Genomic DNA, 18,917 nt, shown 5'->3' with positions numbered 1-18,917 from the left:
TCCTGCATTACCCCTATTTGATTTTGTATTTATAACCCTGTATTCACCTGACCAAAAGTCTTGTTCCTCCTGCCACCGAACTTCACTAATTCCCACTATATCTAACTTTAACCTATCCACTTCCCTTTTTAAATTTTCTAACCTACCTGCCCGATTAAGGGATCTGACATTCCACGCTCCGATCCGTAGAACGCCAGTTTTCTTTCTCCTGATAACGACATCCACCTGAGTAGTCCCCTCCCGGAGATCCGAATGGGGGACTATTTTATCTCCGGAATATTTTACCTAAGAGGACGCCATCATCATTTAACCATACAGTAAAGCTGCATGCCCTCAGGAAAAATTACGGTTGTAGTTTCCCCTTCCTTTCAGCCGTTCGCAGTACCAGCACAGCAAGGCCGTTTTGGTTAGTGTTACAAGGCCAGATCAGTCAATCATCCATACTGTTGCCTCTGCAACTAGTGAAAAGGCTGCTGCCCCTCTTCAGGAACCACACGTTTGTCTGGCCTCTCAACTGATACCCCTCCGTTGTTGTCGCACCTACGGTACGTCCATCTGTATCGCTGAGGCACGCAAGCCTCCCCACCAACGACAAGGTCCATGGTTCATGGGCTTCAAATTAGTTTTAATCTGAGAAATGAACAACTGAGAATAAATGCGTCTACTTTGCTCAAAAACAATTAACCTTTTTTTTTTTGTTGAAAGAATTGCTAGTATTGAACATATTTTGATACTCCCGCAGTGCAATGAGGTGTAGGACGATGAAGGTTTGTATGCAGAGAGATTTAAAGCATGTACAACAAACAGGTAACACAAACGTAAGGGCTCTGCTGTTGGTGAGCGTAAACTAACATGAGTGTCTGAAATAGACTTATGTTATGTAAGATGACGAAACTCCAAACACTTAAAAAATAAGGATCCTAGCTGGACACTATGAAGATAAAAAAACGTTGTCTCTAATAAATTAAAAGGTGTGTGGTCACATTAACTAGAATTTTTTTTTTTAACATGACGTGTGTGAACAGCTGTTGCAAATGTAAGCTCATGTAAACGCCAAGGAAAAAACAATAACACTCTGTTTCTAATCGGTGTAGTGAAGTTTTACAGAGTGCAAGACTTTTTAATTAAGTAAGGGAACTTGGGCATCGACGTGGTGGAATTTTTCTGGTACAATGCAACCAATTTTTAAGCGCCATCTCGTTGTCTGAAGCACCGGAGAACTATTTTTTAAGAGTTTTTATGGATGTTATTTGCACAGTAGTGCACTACATACCATTTGTAATCCACTTTCCAAAACAAGACATCACTGTCAATTAGCTTTATACCAGTAGGAGCAGCGAGCCAGCCAGTGGCGTTACATGACTCGAATGGAGCGTTTTAGCGGGCTTTCGAATTTTTTGGATTTTATTTATGTTTTTATGAAACAATACTGAAAGTCACGAAGAAGAGAAGCATGTTATGAGCATAAAATGACATACTTAACCATTTAAGAAGATTTCCAGAAAACAGTCAAATACCCCTTGTGCACGTAATCTGCGAATGTTCGTTGCCCATACAACTTGAAATGCAATATACCGGGTGATCAAAAAGTCAGTATAAATTTGAAAACTGAATAAATCACGGAATAATGTAGATAGAGAGGTACAAATTGACACACATGCTTGGAATGACATGGGGTTTTATTAGAACCAAAAAAATAGAAACGTTCAAAAAATGTCCGACAAATGGCTCTTCATCTGGTCAGAACAGCCATAATTAGTATAACAAAGTAAGACAAAGCAAAGATGATGTTCTTTACAGGAAATGCTCAATATGCCCACCATCATTCCTCAACAATAGCTGTAGTCCAGGAATAATGTTGTGAACAGCACTGTAAAGCATGTCCGGAGTTATGGTGAGGCATTGGCGTCGGATGTTGCCTTTCAGCATCCCTAGAGATGTCGGTCGATCACGATACACTTGCGATTTCAGGTAACCCCTAAGCCAATTATCGCACGAAATGCGGTCTGGGGACCTGGGAGGCCAAGCATGACGAAAGTGGCGGCTGAGCACACGATCATCACCAAACGACGCGCGCAAGAGATCTTTCACGCGTCTAGCAATATGGGGTTGTTTTCTTGGTTCTAATCAAACCCCATGTCATTCCAAGCATGTGTGTCAATTTTTACCTCTCTATCTACATTATTCCGTTGTTTATTAAGTTTTCAAATTTAGACTGACTTTTTGATCACCCAGTATACGTGCAGCAGTCACTTCTGGGTAGGTGTAGTACAGTTTGAGCCAAGTCATTTCAGTCAACTTGAGTTCTATAGCTATCTACATTTCTGTATTTGATTTTTTGTAGACATCTGACGATGGATAAATTCCGAAACGTGTCATGTGAACAATACAGTCATTCCTTGCCTGATGTGTTTTTATCTACTATAGCTATTACTGTTACCACTGTTGTTGTTGTGGTCTTCAGTCCTGAGACTGGTTTGATGCAGCTCTCCATGCTACCCTATCCTGTGAAAGCTTCTTCATCTCCCAGTACTTACTGCAACCCACATCCTTCTGAATCTGCTTAGTGTATTCATCTCTTGGTCTCCCTCTACGATTTTTACCCTCCACGCTGCCCTCCAATGCTAAATTGGTGATCCCTTGATGCCTCAGAACATATCCTACTAACCAGTCGCTTCTTTTTGTCAAGATGTGCCACATACTCCTCTTCTCCCCAATTCTATTCAATACTTGATCACTAGTTATGTGATCTACCCATCTAATCTTCACATTCTTCTGTAGCATCACATTTCGAAAGCTTCTATGCTCTTCTTGTCCAAACTATTTATCGTCCATGTTTCACCTCCATACATGGCTACACTCCACACAAATACTTTCAGAAATGACTTCCTGACACTTAAATCTATACTCGATGTTAACAAATTTCTCTTCTTCAGAAACGCCTTCCTTGCCATTGCCAGTCTACATTTTATATCTTCTCGAGTTCGACCATCATCAGTTATTTTGCTCCCCAAATAGCAAAACTCCTTTACTACTTTAAGTGTCTCATTTCCTAAACTAATTCCCTCAGCATCACCCGACTTAATTCGATTACACTCCATTATCCTCGTTTTGCTTTTGTTGATGTTCATCTTATATCCTCCTTTCAAGACACTGTCCATTCCGTTTAGCTGCTCTTCCAAGACCTTTGCTGTCTCTGACAGAATTGGAATGTGATCGGAGAACCTCAAAGTTTTTATTTCTTCTCCATGGGTTTCAATACCTACTCCAAATTTTTCTTTTGTTTCCTTTACTGCTTGCTCAATATACACATTGAATAGCATCGGGGAGAGGCTGAACACTGTCTCACTCCCTTCCCAACCACTGCTTCCCTTTCTTGTCCCTCGACTCTTATAACTGCCATCTGATTTCTGTACAAATTGTAAATAGCATTTCGCTCCCTGTATTTTACCCCTGCCACCTTTAAAATTTGAAAGAGAGTATTCCAGTCAACTTTGTCAAAAGTTGGAATCATTATATTCTTCTTGAAGTCTGAGGATATTTCGCCTGTCTCATACATCTTGCTCACCAGATGGTAGAGTTTTGTCAGGACTGGCTCCCCCAAGACCGTCGGTAGTTCTAATGGAATGTTGTCTATTCCCGAGGCCTTGTTTCGACTCAGGTCTTTCAGTGCTCTGTCAAACTCTTCACGCAGTGTCGTATCTCCCATTTCATCTTCATCTACATCCTCTTCCATTTCCATAATATTGTCCTCAAGTACATCGCCCTTGTATAGACCCTCTATATACTCCTTCCACATTTCTGCATTCCCTTCTTTGCTTAGAACTGGGTTTCCATCTGAGCTCTTGATATTCATACAAGTGGTTCTCTTTTCTGCAAAGGTCTCTTTAATTTTCCTGTAGGCAGTATCTATCTTACCCCTAGTGAGATAAGCCTCTACATCCTTACATTTGTCCTGCTTAGCCATTTTGCACTTCCTGTCGATCTCGTTTTTGAGACGTCTGTATTCCTTTTTGCCTGCTTCATTTACTGCGTTTTTATATATTCTCCTTTCGTCAATTAAGTTCAATATTTCTTCTGTTACCCAAGGAGTTCTACTAGCCCTCGACTTTTTACCTACTTGATCCTCTGCTGCCTTCACTACTTCATCCCTCAGAGCTACCCATTCTTCTTCTACTGTACTTCTTTCCCCCATTCCTGTCAATTGTTCCCTTATGCTCTCCCTGAAACCCTGTACAACCTCTGGTTCTTTCAGTTTATCCAGGTCCCATCTTCTTGAATTCTCACCTTTTTGCAGTTTTTTCAGCTTTAATCTACAGTTCTTAACCAATAGATTGTGGTCAGAGTCCACATCAGCCCCTGGAAATGTCTTACAATTTAAAACCTGGTTCCTAAATCTCTGTCTTACCATTATATAATCTATCTGATACCTTCTAGTATCTCCAGGATTCTTCCATGTATACAACCTTCTTTCATGATTCTTGAACCAAGTGTTAGCTATGATTAAGTTATACTCTGTGCAAAACTCTACGACTGTTACCACTATCACAGTTAATTCGAAGCAGTGGACTTCAGACTAAATGAAGACTTCTTATAACATGTGAGTCTTAGTGAAAATAATGTAAAATATGTAGAACGCCTGATCAGACGTAAAAGAGTGTCTGATGATTATGATTTTACCAGGATAAGCAAATAAATAAAATATATATTTATTGTTTTCTCTTTTTCTTTCATAGTACTTCTGAGCTGTTTCCTATTCCTGTATAAAGAAAAAAATACTGAAATTAGTACATAAAATTAGTCTGAGGCTGTTTGGTATAGAGGTCCCGTTCCATACTGACAACAGTATAGAGTGAGATGGGAAAGAGAAGCGAGCGTTTTAGTGCAAGTGTACTGAAATTGCAGTATGCGGTACGAAACTCAATAAGCACTGGAAAGATTTCGGAAGCGGTTCACGGAACGGAAACCGTGACGCATTTAGGAAATTCCTGGAGCGCGTGGCAGGATGCGTGGTGGCCGCCGGTCGCGTCCGCCTACCGGACGAACTTCGGTCGCCGTCTCTGGCGCCGTCGCCCGTCGCTTCCTGCCATGTAGGCGGCGAGGCAGATTAGTAGGGGCCAAGGCCGCCTTCCAGGCGACAGGTACAGTGACTCGCCGAGGAACACCACTAGGAGTGGCGAGAATCAGTGACTATTGGCTCACAATATCCACCTCAGCAGAGGTCACTGGGGCACGTTGAAGTGGTTGCTTTTGATTCTTGAATGATCTTCAACGACACCATTTTGCTGTAAAAAAAAAAAAAAATGATCGTCAGTATTTAGATTACACAGTGTGAATCTGCTGCCCCTACTGTTGTCGTTTTATACAACCCGCAGTGTTATAGCTGGCCTTCATAAAGCGTGTGCGAGAATTTCATATTCTGTCGCTCGCTACGCGCGAACTATTGCTGCTACAGAAAAAAAAGAGCGGTACCTTTTTGTATAAAATTTAACGCAGTTACGTTTTATACTGGTATACGTTTTCATTGGAGACCACATATGAATTACTAAAGGAAAATGTACGAAAAGCGACCTTCAAAGCTCCTCCACCCTCCCACTTGTCCCTCACGTCACGATGATGTCCGTGGCACTCCCTCCTACCATTGTACGTAAATTTCCGACTACACGATCTACCCTGATATTCGACCTTTTTGGTCCACCAGCATAGTCGGCTACTCAGTTAACATTATTACTTTAAGCGTGTAAGTAGGTTTTTTAGGTTTTTATGTTGGTAACGCGACGTAGCGCTCTGTATCAAAATCACTGACTGTGCTGTGTGCAGCCTGTGGCTCGTTGGCATTGTTGGAATATTCGCTATTGTAGTGTTGGGCAGTTGGATGTGAACAGCGCGTAGCGTTGCGCAGTTGGAGGTGGGCCGCTACCAGTTGTGGATGTGGGGAGAGAGATGGCGGAGTTTTGGGAGCGGACGATCTGGAAGCGTCTCCGTCAGAAAACGGATATATATATATATATATATATATATATATATATATATATATATATATGACTTTTGAACACTATTAAGGTAAATGCATTGTTTGTTCTTCCTAACTATGCCTATCAGTAGTTAGTGCCTTCAGTAGTTAGAATCTTTCATTTAGCTGGCAGTGTTGGCGCTCGCTGTATTGCAGGAGTTCGAGTTACGAAGATTTTTGTGAGGTAAGGTATTCATGAAAGGTATAGGTTATTGTTAGTCAGGGCCATTCTTTTGTAGGGATTATTGAAAGTCACAATGCGTTGCGCTATTGTGTGACAGTTTAGTGATGATCAGAACAAGTAAAGAGAAAAATGTCTGAGTACATTCAGTTTTGCTCAGCTGTTAGGAAATCAAATAACGTAGGAGGTTTATCAGGACTGTCATTTATAATTTTTCTGAGGGGACGTTACAAGCGTGCCCGTTAGGGCAACGAACGAAAACCGATTTTTGTTTACGTTGAACTAAAACTGATTACGTCGAATGTGGAAAATTATTCGTGCGCAAATATTTGTATAGTGGTAGAAGCGAGTGTAATGAACAAAATACTAGAAATCTTGACCGGTGGGAATTGGTGTGCGTTTGAAGGCCCTTTTGTACATTTTTCATGGATATCTCGACAACTAAGATCTGTAGCGAAAACGTATAGCAGTACAAAATTTATCTACATTAAACTTCCTACAATAACATCCTGTTCATTTTTTCTGAAGGGCTAAAACTTTGCGCGTAGCAAGCGAGAGAATATGAAAATCTCGCGCGTGGTTTATGATGGTCAGCTATAAAATTGCAGACTGCATAAAACGACAGTGGTGCGGGTAGCCGAATCACCCTGTATTAGGGGGAGGGGTGCTGGCATTCAATGTCTGGTGACAAAACTGCACAAATGTATTCATTCCACAGTCTGTGTTCCCAAGATTCATTTGAGGCTTTTCGTCGCGATCTGATGAAGCAGTCATACCTTGGGATGTTACGTTTTTATATTAACGGAAAAACACTACATTGCTATTAAATACCTGCCTTATTGCGAGAACCTGCTTCATGGTGGCCCAAGGAGAAACTGTTCTAATTGCAAGATCTTTTGTTTTCATTGCATATCATTAATTATCTTAAATACGAAAACATTGAGAACAAATATGCTGTATAACCAGAGATATTCGCCTAAAGTTGTTGCGCTCCGTAAAATCTGCGTCTGCAAACATCGCATTTGCAGTATTCTACATAAGCCAGTTCACAGATGCTTGCTACGAATGGGATCGTGTATACGAGTCACTGAAACTGGTTGCAGTATAATAAAATAACATAAAAACGACGGCTGTAGGTGTTTCATATTATCACGTAATTAAACGGCCGAAGTCCCTCAGGCCATCAGTCACAAGGATGGACATACAAAACTTTTCTGTAAAACCTTGGCAGTTTTGGTATTTGATCTTATATACTCCCGAATGAGCAAGTTGGTTTGTGTTATCTGGTCTCTTTAGTATCTCCAGTGATAGGTTTTCTTCAAAACACGTAAACGTAAACATCACTCAAGGATTAGGCCTGTTCCGAGTGCCCGACAGCAATCTACAAGGCTGCACGAGGCGTGTCTATAAACATGGGGCATGTGATCATCAAGTCGGCAATCGCTCCAGCCGCTATTGCCTGATGACGCCGCAGCTTCTTTATTCAAGCAGCTCTTCGGTTGCCTCAAAACTGCTGACTGCACCCCTGATCTGAGGAAATACCGGAAATCGAATCGGGAACCATCACACCTGAGACAGTGACGCCAACAATTCGGCTATGGAGGCACACCTGGTCGTGATGAATATCATCATGTGGATCTCGAATACCCTGACGATCGAGCTTTCGTTCCTAAATACGTATCGGAAATAAAAACCTAAAGAAATAGAGATTTTCATTAATAAAATATACACTACTGGCCATTAAAATTGCTACACCAAGAAGAAATGCAAACAGGTATTCATTGGACAAGAATATTATACTATAACTGACATGTGATTACATTTTCACGCAATTTGGGTGCATAGATCCTGAGAAATCAGTACCCAGAACAACCACCTCTGGCCGGAACAGCAGACTTGATACGCCTGGGCATTGAGTCAATGGATGGCGTGTATAGGTACATCAACACGATACCACATTTCATCAAGAGTAGTGACTGGCGTATTGTGACGAGCCAGTTGCTCGGCCACCATTGACCAGACGTTTTCAGTTGGTGAGAGATCTAGAGAATGTTCTGACCCGGGCAGCAGTCGAACATTTTCTGTATCCAGAAAGGCCCGTATAGGACCTGCAATATGCGGTCGTGCATTATCCTGCTGAAATGTAGGGTTTCGCAGGGGTCGAATGAAGTGTAGAGCCACGGGTGGTTACACATCTGAAATGTAACGTCCACTGTTCAAAGTGCTGTCAATGCGAACAAGACGTGACCGAGACGTGTAACCAATGGCACTCCACACCATCACGCCAGGTGATACGCCAGTATGGCGATGACGACTAATCGCTTCCAATGTGCGTTCACCACGATGTCACCAAACACGGATGCGACCATCATGATGCTGTAAACAGAACCCGGATTCATCCGAAAAAATGACGTTTTGACATTCGTGCACCCAGGTTCGTCGTTGAGTACACCATCGCAGGCGCTCCTGTCTGTGGTGCAGCGTCAAGGGTAGCCGCAGCCACGGTCTCCGAGCTGATGGTTCATGCTGCTGCAAACGTCGTCGAACTGTTCGTGAAGATGGTTGTTGTCTTGCAAACGTCCCCATCTGTTGACTTAGAGATCGAGACGTGGCTGCACGATCCGTTACAGCCATGCGGATAAAATGCCTGTCATCTTGACTGCTAGTGAGTGATACGAAGCCGTTGGGATCCAGCACGGCGTTCCGTATTACTCTCCTGAACCCACCGATTGGCCAGACTCTACTGCTGCTTGGAAATACTCACATACCTCGTCTTAACTTCTAAGCTACGTATATTGGCCGGCTGGCTTTGGAAACGAATTCTTCACAGAAAGTTGCAGCGAGCTGGTTTACGTAAGATTCGAGGTCTCGCCTAGATTCAGCAATTATCTAGGTATCTCGTGACTGTCGTTTTCATCGAAATGACTTCCAGTTACGCTTTGCACCAGTTCGCTGTGATGTTCGCACATTGCTTTCCTTTGACTCACCAAATTTTTTTCTCCAGTATCAAACGTTCGTACTGTTGCGGTCTGATGTGAAATCTGTTAATACTTCTTTTTCCTAAGTCATTAACTTTATGTAATGTGTCATATTATTTGTGTTTCATTTGACTGGGTAGCAACTGTCCTTTACGCCACTTCATTGGAACGTATTTATGCTCCCAACCCGGATGATGAATCACTCCCTTCTGCGTCGCTCATTATGTGGCTTTGCCGTCATCCTCGAACTCTTCGTAGCTTCACAGTACTCGATAACGTTTCGTTTTTCTTAACAACTCCTATTAAATTGACACATCTTTAACGTCTTCACAACTTTGGCATGTAGAATGTAACAAAATAGCTTCCTTACTTGCTGTTGGAAAAGAAACTTCCTTACTGTAGATATTTTTTTTAAATTATCAGTCTTTCGACTGGTCTGACAGCGTTTGTATGTTTTTTCTTATTTTGGGCTAATCTTTTCACCTCTGTGTCTTTCTTCTTCAAAAAAATGGCTCTGAACACTACGCGACTTAACTTCTGAGGTCATCAGTCGCCTAGAACTTAGAACTAATTAAACCTAACTAACCTAAGGACATCACAGACATCCATGCCCGAGGCAGGATTCGAACCTGCGACCGTAGCGGTCGCTCGGTTCCAGACTGTAGCGCCTAGAACCGCACGGCCACTCCGGCTGGCGTAACTTCTTCACCTCACACCTCCTTTATAACCTGTATTGCATATTATCCTCTTCGTCTGCTCTACTGCTTAACTCGTCTACTATTCCATGCAGTGGAACGTTAACCATTCCTGAATGCCGTTGCAGATGTCCCACTGACCTGTCCCTTCGTCCGGTAAATTTTAGGACTTCATTATCTCGTAGTTTATTTTTTTCACTTGTTTTTTCTTTCCACTTTCTATGACAGCACCACTCCCAAACGCTTCCAGTTTCTTCTTCTCCAGTTTTCCGATGTTCCTACGCTTTACTACATGCATTGTTGCGCTCTAGATGACACTTCAAGGAACGTCCTCTTCATTTCCATATCAGTATAGTTTACCGGTATAGTTTACCTTTGCCTGTATCAATATACTTTTGTTGTCTTTCTTGCTTCGGCCTTCTCGTACTTCCCTGATAGGCTAATTCTTCCACTACTGGGTCGTTCTCAGTTTCGATGCTAAGTAAGGTATTATACACTTCTCTACCGCTTTTGAATACCTTCGTCTTTGCTTGTTTTAGCCATATACTGTACTATACGTATTCTTCATTTTTTACTGCAATACGTACATAACTTGCAAGCCAAAGGTTAAACGAATGTTCATATGCTTCCGTGCGAACCCTACTTTAATCTTATCTTGTGGGGATACTCAAGAATAGGTCGCACTTATTTCATATATGCGGCCTTCTTTATAGATGAGCTACAATTTCCTAAAATTCTCCTAAAAACTCGAAGTCGGCCATTCTCCTTCTCTACTACCGTCCCCACGAGCTCGTTCCGTTTCAAATCGCTTTGCGACGTTACGCTTAGATATTTAATAGACTTTAATGTGTTAAGCAACGCACAAACAATTATGTATTGAAACATTAGGTTTATTTTTATAACCAACAACTTACATTTTTCTGTATTTAGAACAAGATGTAATGCGTCACATCAACTAGAAATTTTGTCTAAGTCATCTTGAATCCTTCTACAATAACTCGACGACAACACCGTCCCGTGCTCCACAGCGTCAATAGCAAAACAGCCGCATTTTGCTCCTCACCCTGTACGTCAGGTCGTTTTGCATGCAGAGATCGAGTGCGGTCATATCACAATTCCCTGGTGCACTGCTGACGATATCTCTGACGAACACTCGCCGTCGAATACACCCTACTGAGTTCTGTCAGTTAGTCTTAGAACCACTCACTTATCTGAGAATCTATTCCACATGCTCGGACCTTCATTCATAGTCTGCTGCGAGACACTGCGTCAAACGCTTTTCGTAAATCTAGGAATATGGAACCGACCCATGTCTCTTCCTTTCCACTTGTCTTCTAGGGCTTCCTTACCAACCAGGAGAAGGTCTAAGTCAACTCCGAATCTTAATACTGGTATCTACTGCCCTTGGAATTTTATTGTTCTTCCGAAATGTTCTACCACTTTCTTCATTGATTCTTTGATCTGGAAAGTTGGCGATAAGTTGCAACCATTCTTCGCTCTTAACACGAAATTGTGTTCATTGGTGGTAATTATCACTCTTGTGCGCTATCGATGTTCTGTCTCTGTACTTTAAGCCCAATCCTCTAAAGACCGGGAACAGATTATTCTAGGTTACATTGCGAAAAATGATGTTCACCAAACTAATCTGCGTACAGTAAATCTCGTATTTTTTCTGTTCTCCTATATACTATTCTCCTCATTAGTTTACCGGCAGGACTTGTAACATGGACCGATTATTTTCACATTTCTCTCCATTTACTTTCTCTGATAATGTAATGACAATGCTGCTCTGTAAATCTGATGGCAAGTCATCTACATCATAGATTTTTGATAGAATCTCAAAAACGCTTCTAGTTTCTACACCTCCCACGGATTTGAGTAACTTTGAAAGTATATCACCGGATCCAGCTGACTTGCGTGAGCTCAGATCATTCAGTGCACTGTCAATCAGCACATTACTGAATAACTTGTTTCTTCCGCGTCGACTTCTTCCTCCTCTTCTATCACATTACAGGCTGATGTATTCTTGCCACTTGTCTGTCGTTCTTCTGAATGTAATAGGGGCCATCACGTTGTAGCTTAACATATCTACATTTTACTCATACAAATTTTGTTAGATCTTACTGTAATCCGCGTCGATTTTTCGTACAATCATATCTTTCTGAATATCTATACAAGTTTCTTTCACCCATTCTAGTTTACCCTGTTTTCACTAACTGTTAATTTCGCAGCTAAGTAACATACACTGCCACGTTCCTAACTGATTTTTAAGGTTCTCAAATGTTCTTGTTTCATCCACTAGCTCACGTATAGTCTTAATCATCCAGGACGTCTTCGCCTCCGCTTTCGTTAAATTTAGAGTGACGTTTCTTGAAAGAATTATTTCGTTCTTTACTACACGGTCCTGTCACATTAATGTAACCACCGCCAATGTTCGACGTCAATAGGCAATAGCCAATCACAGACGGCAAGTAGCAGCACTAGCATTGGATTTGTTGGGAAAGAGCGGGGCGGGGGGGGGGGGGGGATGAGAGTGCTTTCGTTTTCGTATTGCAGAAACAAAGCAATTTATCTGACGACATAAAGGACACGCTCATTGGCTTGCGAGCCAACGGTGGAAGCATTTCTGAAATGGCTAAGTCTCTAAACTGTTTGTGTGCTACCGTTGTTGAAGTACACTATTTGCCATTAAATTTGCTACACCACGAAGATGACGTGCTACAGACGCAAAATTTAACCGATGGGAAGAAGATGCTGTGATATGCAAATTATTAGCTTTTCAGCGCATTCACACAAGGTTGGCGCCTGTGGCGACACCTACAACGTGCTGACATGAGGAAAGTTTCCAACCGATTTCTCATACACAAACAGCAGTTGACCGGCGTTGCCTGGTGAAACGTTGTTGTGATGCCTCGTGTAAGGAGGAGAAATGTGTACCATCACGTTTCCGACTTTGAGAAAGGTCGGATTGTAGCCTATCGCGATTGCGGTTTATCGTATCGCGACATTGCTCCTTGCATTGGTCGAGACCCAACGACTGATAGCAGAGTATGGAATCGGTGGGTTCAGGAGGGTAATACGGAAAGCCGTGCTGGATCCCAACGGCCTCGTTTCACTAGCGGTCGAGATGACAGGCATCTTATCCGCATGGCTGTGACGGATCGTGCAGCCACGCCTCGAACCCTGAGTCAGCAGATGGGGACGTTTGCAAGACAACAACCATCTGCACGAACAGTTCGACGACGTTTGCAGCAGCATGGACTATCAGCTCGGAGACCATGGCTGCGGCTACCCTTGACGCTGCATCACAGACAGGAGCGCCTGCGATGGTGTACTCAACGACGAATCTGGGTGCACGAATGGCAAAACGTCATTTTTTCGGATGAATCCAGGTTCTGTTTACAGCATCCTGATGGTCGCATCCGTGTTTGGCGACACCGCGGTGAACGCACATTGGAAGCGTGTAGTCGTCATCGCCATACTGGCGTATCACCCGGCGTGATGGTATGGGGTGCCATTGGTTACACGTCTCGGTCACCTCTTGTTCACATTGACGGCACTTTGAACAGTGGACGTTACATTTCAGATGTGTAACCACCCGTGGCTCTACATTCGATCCTTGCGAAACCCTACATTTCAGCAGGATAATGCACGACCGCATATTGCAGGTCCTATACGGGCCTTTCTGGATACAGAAAATGTTCGACGGCTGCCCTAGCGAGCACATTCTCCAGATCTCTCACCAATTGAAAACGTCTGGTCAATGGTGGCCGAGCAACTGGCTCGTCACAATACGCCAGTCACTACTCTTGATGAACTGTGGTATCGTGTTGAAGCTGTTCACGCCATCCAAGCTCTGTTTGACTCAATGCCCAGGGGTATCAATGCCGTTATTAAGGTCTGAGGTGGTTGTTCTGGGTACTGATTTCTCAGGATCTATGCACCCAAATTGCGTGAAAATGTAGCCACATGTCAGCTCTAGTGTAATATATTTGTCCAATGAATACCCGTTTATCATCTGCATTTCTTCTTGGTGTAGCAATTTTAATGGCCAGTAGTGTATATCTTGAATGGGAAAATAGTGCTATCCAAAACCGGTGCCCAGGCAACTGTGGTGCACCACGGGCCATTGATGACAGTAGTGAATGGCGTCTCCGGAGACGTGCACGGGCAAACAGACGTGTAACTGTTGAGCAGCCGACCGCCCAGCCAAGGGGCTACCAACAGTGTCTCCTCAAAGGCCGTTAGGTAAACGTTGCTGTGTTGCGCCTTCGTAGCAGGTGCCTGGTTCATGCAGCCCTACTGACTGATGCTCACAGGAGACGAAGGCTGGAATTTGCACACGCAAATGGAAGTCCATTGAGTGGTGATAAGAGGCCTTTTCAGATAAAACGCGTCTTATGCCTCATCGGCGCGAAACGTTGCAAGCAGTCGCCCTGCAACTAACGTCGGAAGAGTCCAGGCCAGAGAAGGGAGGTTGTCTGCGGAATGTTTTGCGGCAATCCGTGGGTGAGCTTGTCATTCTGACCAACGCAAGTATGACTATCCTTAGGCAGCATATCTACCCTTACACGGAATTTGTTTTTCCTTGGCACGATGGCATCTACCAGCAGGACAATGCAACTCCCACCCAGCTCGCAGTGTACGTGTGTGGTTGTAAGAGCACGAGGGTGAGTGCAGGATTTAAACCAAGTCGAGAATCTGTGGAGCCACTCTGATCGTGCTGTTCGCGCCACGCATCCTCAGTCGAGGATCCTAATGCAGCTGGCCAAGGGACTAGAGTCGGCATGACTCCACACCCCTGTCGGTACCTTCCAAACATCACTGACTCTCCAGAATGAGATTTTCATTCTGCAGCGGAGTGTGCGCTGATACGAAACTTTCTGGAAGATTAAAACTGTGTGTCGGTCCGAGACTCGAACTCGGGACCTTTGCCTTTTGCGGGCAAGTGCCCTAGCATCTGAGCTACCCAAGCACGACTCACGCCCCGTCCTCACAGTTTTACTTCTGCCAGTACCTCGCCTCCTAAGTTGTGAGGACGGGGCATGAGTCGTGCTTGGGTAGCTCAGATGGTAGACCACTTGCCCTCGAAAGGCAAAGGTCCCGAGTTCGAGTCTCGGTCCGGCACACAGTTTTAATCAGCCAGGAAGTTTCATCACTGACTCTCTTCCTGAACGTCCGCGGTGCAACAGGTCGTTGATCAGGCTTTTCATAGGCAGTTACTTTAATATGACTGTACCGTGTAAAATTCATTTCTGTCTTATGCCACAAAGGTTTGCTTCAAGTTAAATGTGCAAACAAGTATCACCACTGTTATAATAGGCCGACCAGCCTGACTGTGGTTTTCAGGTGCTTTCCGAAGCCTGTTTAGGAAAATGCTGGAATGATTCCCACTTTCCGCCTCAGAAAATATGCCACACAAACAGTTAAATCACGGTAGCACACAGAAAAAGGTTGCACAATTCACAGACAGGTAGAACACACGACCTTCGCCTCCTCCTTCCCCCACCCCGCACTCTTTTCCCTTAGGTAACTGACGATTACGACGACAGGAAGTGTATCCGACCGCAACGATAGATAAAGGATATTTCCGCCTTAAGTTCCAGTAAATTTATTTACTCACAACGATCGCGATTGCGGCTTATTACGCAATTTTCAAATGACAACTGTAGCAAATGCTAGAAGATCCGTTCCATTAGGGAAACATTGTTGCAACTATATTTTTCAAAAAATATGCCAGGTGCGAGTAGGATTCGCGCACTGAGGATTCTGTGCAAACGTAATTATGTTCCTGTACAGAATCGACGATACTGATGATTCTTGCCTGTTATAGACTTTGACACTGGAAAGATATCGGTGCCAGTGATTCCAAGACTTTCGAGAATGTTTTAATTTCATGTTTGACAATAAATGATAAAAGAAGTATTTTTTAGTGTTATATAATAACAAATTAACAATTTCGGATTTTTTCCTTTACCTGAACTGTGAAAAGTTGCTTCTTACCAAATTTCCTGATTGTAGGTCAACGGGAAGCATCCTACAGATTTTGATGAGTGAGTTTTCTAGTTTCAAATTATCTTATATAAATGACCGTAGCTTTTGATTGCATTGACCTAGTAACTTACAATTTTGACACCGCCAAGGAACCATAGACATTCGTATGTGGCATAAATTTGAGCTTAATAAGACAACTTGTTCCAGAGAAAAAGGGTCTTAACAGAAGTACAGACAGACAAGATTAAAAATTATAAATTTTTTTTTTTTTGGTTATATACCTACAAATTAACATTTTTCGGAGTTTTTCCTTTACTTTGACTATGAAACCTCGCTTCTTGCTAGGTTTCGTAATTATAGGTCTAGTTTTTTTAAAAGTGAGTATTCGAGTATCAAAATATGTGACGTAAATGGCCGTATCTTTTGTCTAAACTGACATAGAAGTTTAAAATTTTTACGCCCACAAGGGACTACAAGCTTTAATGTGTCACTTAAATTTGAACTTGATATGTCCATTGGTTCCCGAGAAAAATGTTTCTTAACAGTAGGACAGACACACAGACAGACCGACAGACAACAAAGCCGTTTTATAAGGGTTCGATTTTTACAGACTGAGGCACAGAACCTTAAAAAAAAGGGAAAAAAATTTTCTCTCATTCCATCTCACTATGAAGTGCGTTAGTGCATTGTTCTTTTCAAGGGGCGATGTCCTCCTGTCAGTCGACTTTAAATATTCCGTGTGTATAATAACACAGGGGACTTCCTCATTTTCATTAAAAAAAGAACAAAGCATTCAGCCAAAACGGGAACAATATGTCAAACTGGATGTCGAAGCCAGAATTCGCTCAGTGTCTTGTAAACATATTACTTACAGTAAGAAAAACTGTCTAATCCATGCCATTTGTGCACATAATTTCCACAGTCGATCCACCTTGTGTGATCTTTGACAACTGAAGTTGTACGAACGGTCTGGCTGATACTAGTCCCTACTACCAAAGACGCGCTTTAAAGGAGTGAGACAGTACTGCTTTCTTTCGCGATGTATACATCATCACCTCTTAGCGCCGTCCAGTTGGAGCACGGTCCGCTTTTTGGGTCAATGCACGCCATTCCTTACGGGCTAACGCTTCCTGTAGATTTTGGTTTCTTGATAATACAGCTACGCTTATAGTGTCTAGCCACTGTAATTGAGATCTTCTACGTTGTCTCTGGCCTTCGACAGTGAGATGATAGGCTGAGGTGATGACTTAAGTAGGTGGTGGCCGTATGATGTGTCCATAGCACCGAAATACCCATTATTGCATCTTTTCATGATTGGAGGCACTCCAGCTAATTATTGGGTCGTTGTACTGTTGATGTGGTAGAGCAAGGAAGTGACTACCGATTTTCTCACTATCCGCATTGCCGTTACATGTAGTGAGTGCTCAGCACTTCTAGATGTAGGCCAACACTTGGTATCATATAATGCAACTGGCCTCTTCACTGTGCTGTATTTCTTTATTTTTATGTGAATACTAGGGATGTCCCTGAATCGGATCCAGGTCGCTTTGACACTTGCTCGTACATCCTTTATTCACATAGCTGTCACTTTGTAGTCGAGAAACTAAATACCTATCGGAACTTGTTGATAAGATGAGCTCCATTTATTTGCAAGTTCCAAGAGGTGGAATAAGTTCGAAGTATTCAACGTTATGGATGTTCAAACGGAGGTCAAATCTTTGTAGACGATCATATCATTTTTTGACTTGAGTTTAAAGATCCTCTCGGGTGTCCGACGCAATAACCACATCAACAGCACATGGTACTGTCCACGTACATTTGTAGTCCAGCAAGGCTGTTCATAGATGACACAAGAGCGTACAGGGAAGTGACGTAGTTGGGCAATTTAAAATGAAATGCAGGGACATCTGCAAATGATTAGCTCTTGGTGCATAACTGGCAGGTAAATCCAAACATAAGTAAAATAGAATAATGTGCATACATTGACGAAAACACTGTGTGGAGCCGGATGGAAGTGGTCGTTGCTTTCCGCAGAAATGATGCCTGTGTCGTCGGTCCGTGAAGTGGTGAAAAGAAAGGGAGATCAGAGTTTAACGTCACATCGACAACTAAGTCATTAGAGACGAAGCATAAACTCGTATTAAGGATGGATTGGGACGGAAATCGGCCGTGCCCTTTCAAAGGAACCACCCCAGCATTTGCCTTAAATGATTTGAGTTAATCTCGGACAGCACGAATGGCTCAGCAGGGATTTGAACCGTTGCTCTCCCTAATGCGAGTCCAGTGTACTAACTACCGCGCCGCCTCGTACGGCCTGAAGTGGCGAAGACCATTATCGTCGCTCGCGGGTGTGAAAGCACAGTTTGTAGCCTCGCCCCTAGGACTGACTGCAGATCTCTGGTCTGAAACCGACATAAAACAGGTGTCCCGTCAATTCTGCAGCGATATCGGGTGCGGAATTCTTGACTTGCGAAATCGGCTGGAGAATTATAATGTAAGCCTTAATACACCAGGCGTGATCTACATTCCACAAAGAGGCACTCGGACAGGATGTGGCGTGTACATGGCTGATTTTATGTTAGAGAAACCCCTCCTTACATCGGACGGGTAGTCAGGCGTAACACAGTGTGCCCTAAAGATGACTGGTCCAGAAAATACTTACAGTAAAACTGACAGATTGGCCGTTATTAATGTACATTACAGAAGATGCTGGAAATGCCACCGCTGACGTCGATGGCGATCTGTGCTCGATTTATCTGTGGGACACGCGTAGCAGCTCTGTCCGAGAGATAGCAGCAACTGCGTTTTCAATGTTCTACTGTACTCTTCCAATGCGAGCATTTCTTGAGTACACCTGATCCTACAATTCGCCCCACAGGTAAAGATTACAGGGAGAGATATCCGTCGAACGTGGCGGCCAGGGCACTGCACTGTCTCTGCTGATTTACTCTCACGCACGGTGACAAGGTTGTGATTGCGGCGCGTGCTGTTGCCTTGTCTTGCTAAAAATACTCATACCAGTCGCACGTCTTCTAGCAGTTGATCCACGCATGGGT

The sequence above is a fragment of the Schistocerca americana genome, chromosome 3 (genome assembly GCF_021461395.2).
Source record: "Schistocerca americana isolate TAMUIC-IGC-003095 chromosome 3, iqSchAmer2.1, whole genome shotgun sequence".
NCBI classification, from domain to species: domain Eukaryota; kingdom Metazoa; phylum Arthropoda; class Insecta; order Orthoptera; family Acrididae; genus Schistocerca; species Schistocerca americana.
Note: the sequence above shows the minus strand (reverse complement) of the source record.